General features: G+C 46.4%; 1 pseudogene; it reads left to right on the top strand.

The window, feature by feature from the left end:
- The first annotated feature begins 4,535 nt into the window (after window positions 1-4,535).
- On the top strand, window positions 4,536-5,471 carry LOC136119429 (glyceraldehyde-3-phosphate dehydrogenase-like; annotated as a pseudogene).
- The last annotated feature ends 2,628 nt before the right edge of the window (window positions 5,472-8,099 follow it).

Genomic DNA, 8,099 nt, shown 5'->3' with positions numbered 1-8,099 from the left:
TGTGGTGTAGATACATAGTGGGGCACAGGCCAGGAGCCCAGGAAAGGTGGGATGGCCTGAGTGGCACTCAGGGCTTCTCTGTGCTGAAAAGGCTGCCCATCCCATCCCCACTCCTTCATCCAAATTGGTGAGGTGCTCCAAGGCTGATTCAAGCTCCATCCCCTCCTAGAGAGGCCAGGCCCCCTGGGTGGCCCCATCAGAGTGACCTTGCCCATGTGGAGCTCCCACGGGCCAGATTCACTCGCCTGCCTGTATCTGCAGCTCCCGCCATCCTGTGGGGAAGGTACAACTGGCTGCTCCTGGAGAACCAGCTGGCAGGCACTTGCTGAGTGAACCCTTGGGTCTGTGGGTTCCTGCCCAAACCCCTCTCCTTCCCCCAGGGCGGTGTTTTTTTTTTTTTTTTTTTTTTGCGGTACGCGGGCCTCTCACTGTTGTGGCTTCTCCCATTGCGGAGCACAGGCTCCGGGCGCACAGACTCAGCGGCCATGGCTCACGGGCCCAGCCGCTCCGCGGCATGTGGGATCTTCCCGGACCGGGGCACGAACCCATGTCCCCTGCATCGGCAGGTGGACTCTCAACCACTGCGCCACCAGGGAAGCCCCAGGGCGGTGTTTTTAACATGGGATTTTCTTTGACTCTCAGAGACTTCCTCACTCCCAGCTCCACAAGCTCATAGCTGGGCCTCGGGGCAGACTCTCAGCTGGAGGTTTTAGACCCTGTCTTGCCCTGATCCAGTGACTGGCCAAATGGACTCTCAGAAGCCTTCCCCAAAGGCCCAGGAAGGAGTAGCTGGCAGGAAATACCACTTATGAGAAGAGAATGCTAAGGGAAGAGAAGCCAGGACCTAGAAGCCAGGACCTAGAAGCCAGGAAGAGAAGCCAGGATCCACCCTGGGGTTTGAACACTGCTTCAGCCACTTACTAGTTTCAGGGTCTTGGGAAAATTACCTAATGTCTCTGAGCCTCAGTTTCCTCATTGGGAAATAATAACAACCATTTCATCCTGTGATGAGAGAATTAGATGATGCACGCAAAGTGCTGAGCTCACGGCCTGACACCTCGTAAATGCTCAAAAAATGGTAGCTATAATCCTTATTGAGGACAGATGGATCAAGGCTCCCAGCTGGGGGGGTGCAGGCTGTTGGTTGTTCAGCCAGCGGTGGGCAGCTGGTTAGTAGCTAGAATACAAACACAAAATCCCAAGCCTGGTGCTAAGCAATCTACATACATCATCTCATTTAAACAGTCCCTTCGGGCTTCCCTGGTGGCGCGGTGGCTGAGAGTCCGCCTGCCGATGCAGGGGACGCGGGTTTGTGCCCCGGTCCGGGAGGATCCCACATGTGGAGCGGCTGGGCCGCTGAGCCTGCGCGTCTGGAGCCTGTGCTCCGCAATGGGAGAGGCCACAACAGTGAGAGGCCCGCATAACGCAAAAAAAAAAAAAACAAAACAGTCCCTTCCTCTCTCAAAAGTAGGGGAAATTTCCTAAGGCTCAGTGAGTACTTGTAGAAGGTCTGCAGTTTACAAAGTACTGTTTACTTTATAGAGCCAACCTCTAATCCTGTGAGCACTCGAATAGTTGTCAACGGTCACACGACTAGATCTGGGACTAGAACCAGGGGACGGCTCCATCTTTCCCCAGAGGCTGGTGGCAGACACTCTGAGGGGCTTGGTGAGGCCTGAAATCCCCACCCAGGGCCTAGGGTGGGACAGGGGCTTTGAAGACAACAGTGTCATGTCTGGCTCCTGCCCAGCATCTGGTTCTGTGCTGGGCGGAGACCTGGCTCTGCAACTCATCAGCCCCACCTGTCAGCCCTCCCAGGCAGGCACGTGGGGCCTTCGGTTATCACTAAGGAGAGCGCGGCTGAGGGAGGCCTCAGTTCAGGGGCCTGGTCTCCCTTCCTTGCTGGGCACCTTCAGGCAGGGAGCTGTGTTCCCACCGGCCAAGCACCTCCAAGTTGACTGGGCTCTGTTATATGACAGGTACCCTGAAATATGCAAAGACCGCATTCATTCAATAAATATTTATTGAACACTGACAGTGTGCCTGGCCCTGAGCTGGCTGTGGGGTATTGGACAAAAATTCCTGCCTACATTCTAGTAAAAGAAGCTGTAAAGGAAAGCATAAGTGTGGTGGAAATAAAAGAGAGCAATTAGCTTTACACAGGTTAGTCTGAGAAGGCCTTTGAGCTGAGGGAGGGAAGTACAGCTAGAAAGAGCATTCTGGACAGAGAAGAGGGCCCTGAGACAGGAAAATTCGGAGTGTTTGGAGATGAGCAAGCCCGCTGTGAGGTGGGCACACGGTGAGCTTGCCCTCAATAAATGGCAGCTGAACAAATCAACCAAAGATCATAGGATTTCTGCATCCAGCTGAGATGGGGTAACAGGCACTGGATTTACATCCCCACCTAAGACAACTAAAATACCCCGCAAAATATATGAACCGGTGGTTCTCAAGACATTGGGTGCCAGACAGGGAAAAATAGTGACTTCTGGGAGTAAGGAAACAAATGAGGTGAGCCCTATAAATGCCCAACCTCACTGCCTGAAGAAAGTTTCCAGACCAGAGCGCAGCGAGAGGAAGGCGGGTGAAGTCTAGCAGCCTCCCCACACTGAGAAGACACTGAAAAGCTGGGAGTACGGAACACAAGGCAGAGAACCAAAAGGGCAAGAGCTGCACACAGAGAACTCTAGAGCTCTACACAGGGTACCTCTGCAGTCATTCTGCTCAGTGCATGCATGTGAGGAAACCACCAGAAAGCACGGTGCGCACCACCCAATAGGATGAGAGAGGATAATCCTTGGAGCTCACAGAGAGCTGCGAATAGTGCTGGTTCCCACAAACCAGAGTAGAAACCACACAATTAATGGGACACTGAGTAGAGCCAGCGTCAGAAGAGTTTTTGGCTCGGAAGTGGGAAAAAACTAGACACTGCTATGGCCCCCTCTAACAAAAGTAAGATCTGAAAGGACCAAACTGTTTTCAAGTAACTTTTGCACCCCAGGACAAAGCTCAAGGACATTTATAAGAATACACACACACACACACAGGGCTTCCCTGGTGGCGCAGTGGTTAGGGGTCCGCCTGCCAGTGCAGGGGGTGCGGGTTCGTGCCCCGGTCTGGGAGGATCCTGCGTGCCGCGAAGCGTCTGGGCCCGTGGGCCATGGCCGCTGAGCCTGCGCGTCTGGAGCCTGTGCTCCGCGCGCGGGGGCTGGGGGGTGGGGGGTGGCGGCAGCAGTGAGGGGCCCGCGAACCGCAAAAAAAAAAAAAAAAAAAAAAAAAGAATACACACACACACACATCCAGCAATTGATAAAATAAAATTCTTAATGCCTGGCAACCAATAAAAATTAGCAGGTAAAAAAGAAACAGGAAAATATGACTCATAATGAAAAGAAAAACCAATCAATTGAAACCTACCTAGAAATTACCCAGATGATAGAGTTGTTACAGACTTTTTTTTTTTTTTTGGCTGCACAGCATGCAGGATCTTAGTTCCCCAACCAGGGATCAAACCCATTCTCCCTACAGTGGAAGCACAGAGTCTTAACCACTGGATTGCCAGGGAAGTCCCTATCACAGACATTAAAACAGTTATTCTAACTATATTCCATATGTTCAAGAAGATAAACAAAAGACTGACCATTTTAAATAGAGATATAGAAGGTATTTTTTAAAAGACCCAAGTTGAAATTATGAAAACTATAATGTCTGAGATAAAAATACACTAGATGGATGAATAGAACACTAGACATGGCAGAAGATTAGTGAATTTTAATACATAGTAATAGAAACTACCCAAAATAAAACACCTAGAGAAAAAAGGCTAATAATAATAACATGGCATCAGTGAGCTGTGAGATGACTTCAAGCGACCTAATATTTCTATATATGTAACCTGAGGGAAGAAGACAGGAAAAAAAATTTGAAGGAAAAAATTAACTGAAACATTTCTAAATTTGATAAAAACGATAAATCCATAGATCGAAGATAATTAACCCCAAGCACTATAAACATAAAGAAATTATACCAAGCTCTCTGGTCTTCCCCATCCAACAGAAAGCACAAGAGAGACCAAGATTGAACCTGGACCCTCGGCAGTGAAAGCACAGAGTCCTAACCACTGGACCACCAGGGAATTCCCAAGACAGCTGCATCTTCTTGTGTAGTGCCAGCCGTGTCACTGAGACATGATGGTGAAGGCTGGAGTAAACGAATACAGCTGTATTGGGTGCCTGGTCACCAGGACTACTTTTTTAAAATTTATTTAATACATTAATTAATTTATTTATTTTTGGCTGCTTTGGGTCTTTGTTCCTGTGCGTGGGCTTTCTCTAGTTGTGGCGAGAGGGGCCTTCTCTTGTTGCAGAGCATGGGCTCCAGGAGCTCGGGCTTCAGTAGTTGTGGCGCACGGGCTTAGCTGCTCCTTGGCATGTGGGATCTTCCCGGACCAGGGCTTGAACCTGTGTCCCCTGCATTAGCAGGCGGATTCCCAACCACTGAGCCACCAGGGAAGTCCCACCAGGACTACTTTTAACTCTGGCAAAGTAGATAATGTCTCCATCAATGACCCCTTCATTGAGCTCAACTACATGGTCAACATGTTCCAGTATGATTCCACCCATGGCAAATTCAATGGCAGAAAGATGAGAATGGGAAGCTTGTCATCAATGGAAGGCTCATCTCCATCTTTCAGGAGTAAGATCCCACCAATATCAAATAGGATGATACTGGTGCCAAATACGTTGTGGAGTCCACTGGTGTCTTCATTATCATGGAGAAGGCTGGGGCTCATTTTAAGGGTGGAGCCAGAAGGGTCATCATTTCTGCTCCTTCTGCTGACGCCCCCATGTATGTCATGGGCATGAACCATGAGAAATATGACAACTCACTCAAGATTGTCAGCAATGCCTACTGCATCACCAATTGCTTGCCCCCGCTCCCCTCAGCCAGCATCATTCATGACAACTTTGGCATCATGGAGGGACTCACACCCACAGTCTATGCCATCACCGCCCCCCAGAAGACAGTGGATAGCTCCTCTGGGAAGCTGTGGTGTGATGGTCATGGGGCTGCCCAGCACATTATCCCAGCTTCTACTGGTGCTGCCAAAGCTGTAGGCAAGGTCATCCCTGAGCTGAATGGGAAGCTCACTGGCGTGGCCTCTCATGTCCCCACCCACATTGTGTTGGTTCTGGATCTGACCTCCATTTGGAGAAAGTTGCCAAATATGATGACATCAAGAAGGTGGTAAAGCAGGTATCAAAGGGTCGGTTAAGGGCATCCTGGGCTACATTAAGGACCAGATTGTCTCCTGAGTCTTTAACAGTGACACCCACTCTTCCACCTTTGATGCTAGGGCTGGCACTGCTCTCAATGACCACTTTATCAAGCTCATTTTCTGGTATGACAATGAATCTGACTATAGCCACAGGGTGATGAACCTTATGGTCCACATGGCCTCCAAGGAGTAAGAGTCCCTGGACCATCAGCCCTACTAAGAACGCAAGAGGAAGAGAGAGGTCCTCAGCTGCTGGGGAGTCCTTGCCTCAACTCAGTCTCCCAAGACTCTGAGAATCTCTCGTTCTTGACAGTTTCCAAGAACAAGAAACTGTGACCCCATCACAGTTGGGGGTCTCCCAAGCCCTACTTTGGAGGACTCCTACTTTGACATATACCATCAATAAAGTACTCTCTACTCAGCCAAGAAAAAAAAAAAAAAGAAAAAGGAAAAAAAAACCCATATCAAAGTAAAACAAAATTGTTTTTAAAAAGTGATAAAGAGAATTCTCAACCTTTCTGTGGTTTAGGGTTGCTGTCTGCCTCATAAAGCAAAGTAGAGGGTTTGTCTTCTGGGAAGACAAAAGTCGTCTTTTCCTCTGAAAAAGGCTCTTACATAGTTGGCTTTGGCATCTTCCAGGAATAGGAGGGCAGGGATTGAGGCCTCATGAGTCTGGGATTTCAGTTGGGATAGAGAGAGAAGACAGTGGTTATAACCAGAAAGTCAGAGTTGGGTGTCATTACCTCCAGAACTCATCACTATTAACTCAGCCTGGACTTCATAAGTCATAGAAGTGGATTCCTTAATAAAATACTAGTTTCCAAAAAAAAAAAAAAGTGATAAAGAGAAAGACTTAAAAGCAGCCTAAGAAAAAAAGACACTACACACAGACAAAAATAAGGATAGCAGATTTTTTTTTGTCAGAAACAATGCAAGTGTACCTGTTATACCTGGGTTAATACTTCTGGGAAAGTTGGTTACGTAACATTATTGAGCAAGCTTGACTTAAGAAGATGACTCTTTCAATAGGGTCTTTCTTTAACTTATTTGATTCTGATTGGTTTGGGTCTTGGGGACCATGGCTCCAAAGTACACTCCAAACACTGGGAATTCTCCTGCTTATAGTTATCATAAAAATCCCCCTGGTGCATTATATTCTCTCAAAAGCTTTGAAATGTGTGTTCACAGCTGTTAAATGTCAAGCAAATGATCTCCCTCAGACTGGGATGTCAGAAAAGGAACAAGGAGAATGACCACTTTAAGGATTAGGAAACTGGAACCATGACCTGTGAATGTCACAGGGATTAAACAAAACATTATGATCTGTGGATACCACACCAAGCATCCATAGATACATAGCTCAGAGTGGCACTAATACCTTAAATTTTGATCACATCTCTCACGGTGAGAGTTTGATCAAAAGGGGCAAATTGTTAAAAAGAAGTAACAAGCCCAAAATGGAGTTATTTGCCCTCAGGACAGCAAACCAAGACTTAATTGTACTTTCAACCTCTCCCAGGAATGTGGTTTTTAAATAAATACCTTAAATTTCCTAATTAGCACTAATCAGTGAGACAATCTGCATAATGAGACCCCCCCACCCCACCCCACCCTTCCTTTCCCCGCCAAAGAAGATGACCTGGCCTGAAACAATTCTTTTTTTCATTTTGCTAGTAACCTCCTTGTCCGACAGTCCTTTTGCCTCTAAAAGCCTTCCCCTGTGGGCCTCCTTCTAGTTCCTAGATAGAATGCTACCTGACTCAGAAATCACCTAATAAAGACAATTAGACCTTCAAAAAGGTACATAGTGGCTGAATGGATAAAAAGCCAAGATCTGTTGTCTACCAGAAACTCACTTTAGATTCGAGGACACACATAGGCTGAGAGTGAAGTGATGAAAAAAGATATTTCATGCAAATGTTAACCAAAACAAAGCAGAAGTGGCTATATTTAAAGCACACAAAGCTGACTTTTAGCCAGAAACTGTCACTAGAGACAAAGAAGATCATTACATAATGATAAAAGGGTCATTCAATAGGAAGATATGGCAATTGTAAACATATATGCACCCAGCATCAAATCACCAAAGTATGTAAATCAAATATTGGCAGATCTGAAAGGAGAAATTGAGAGAAACACAATAATAGTAGGAGACTTTAATACAGGACTTGCAATAATGGATAAAACATTGAGGACTTCCCTGGTGGCACAGTGGTTAAGAATTCACCTGCCAATGCAGGGGATGCGGGTTCGAGCCCTGGTCTAGGAAGATCCCACATGCCACGGAGCAACTAAGCCCGTGTGCCACAACTAAGCCCGTGCTCTGCAACAAGAGAAGCCACCGCAATGAGAAGACGGCGCACCACAATGAAGAGTAGCCCCCGCTTGCCGTAACTAGAGAAAGCCCGCGCGCAGCAACAAAGACCCAATGCAGCCAAAAATTAATAAATAAATAAAATCTATGTTTTAAAAAAACATTGAGACAGAAATCAATTTAAAACATCTGTGGATCTGGACAACATTATAAAAAATGGATCTAAAAGATATATACAAAACTTTTTGCCCAATAGCAGAATAATTTATATTTTTCTCAAGCAATCACAGAACTTTCTCCAGGATAGATGACATGTATGTCACAGTAGAGTCTTAATGAATTGAAGAATATGGAAATCACACCAAGATTTTCTGAACAAAATGAAATGAAACTAGAAATCAACTGAATCACAAAAATAGGAGAATCCACAAATATGTGGAAACTAAGTAACACAATCTTAACCACTGAGTCAAAAAGAAAATCAAGAGAATTGGTGACCACAAAATT

This window comes from Phocoena phocoena, chromosome 2 (genome assembly GCF_963924675.1).
Source record: "Phocoena phocoena chromosome 2, mPhoPho1.1, whole genome shotgun sequence".
NCBI lineage: Eukaryota > Metazoa > Chordata > Mammalia > Artiodactyla > Phocoenidae > Phocoena > Phocoena phocoena.
Note: the sequence above shows the minus strand (reverse complement) of the source record. Positions and strands in the feature narration are given on the sequence as shown.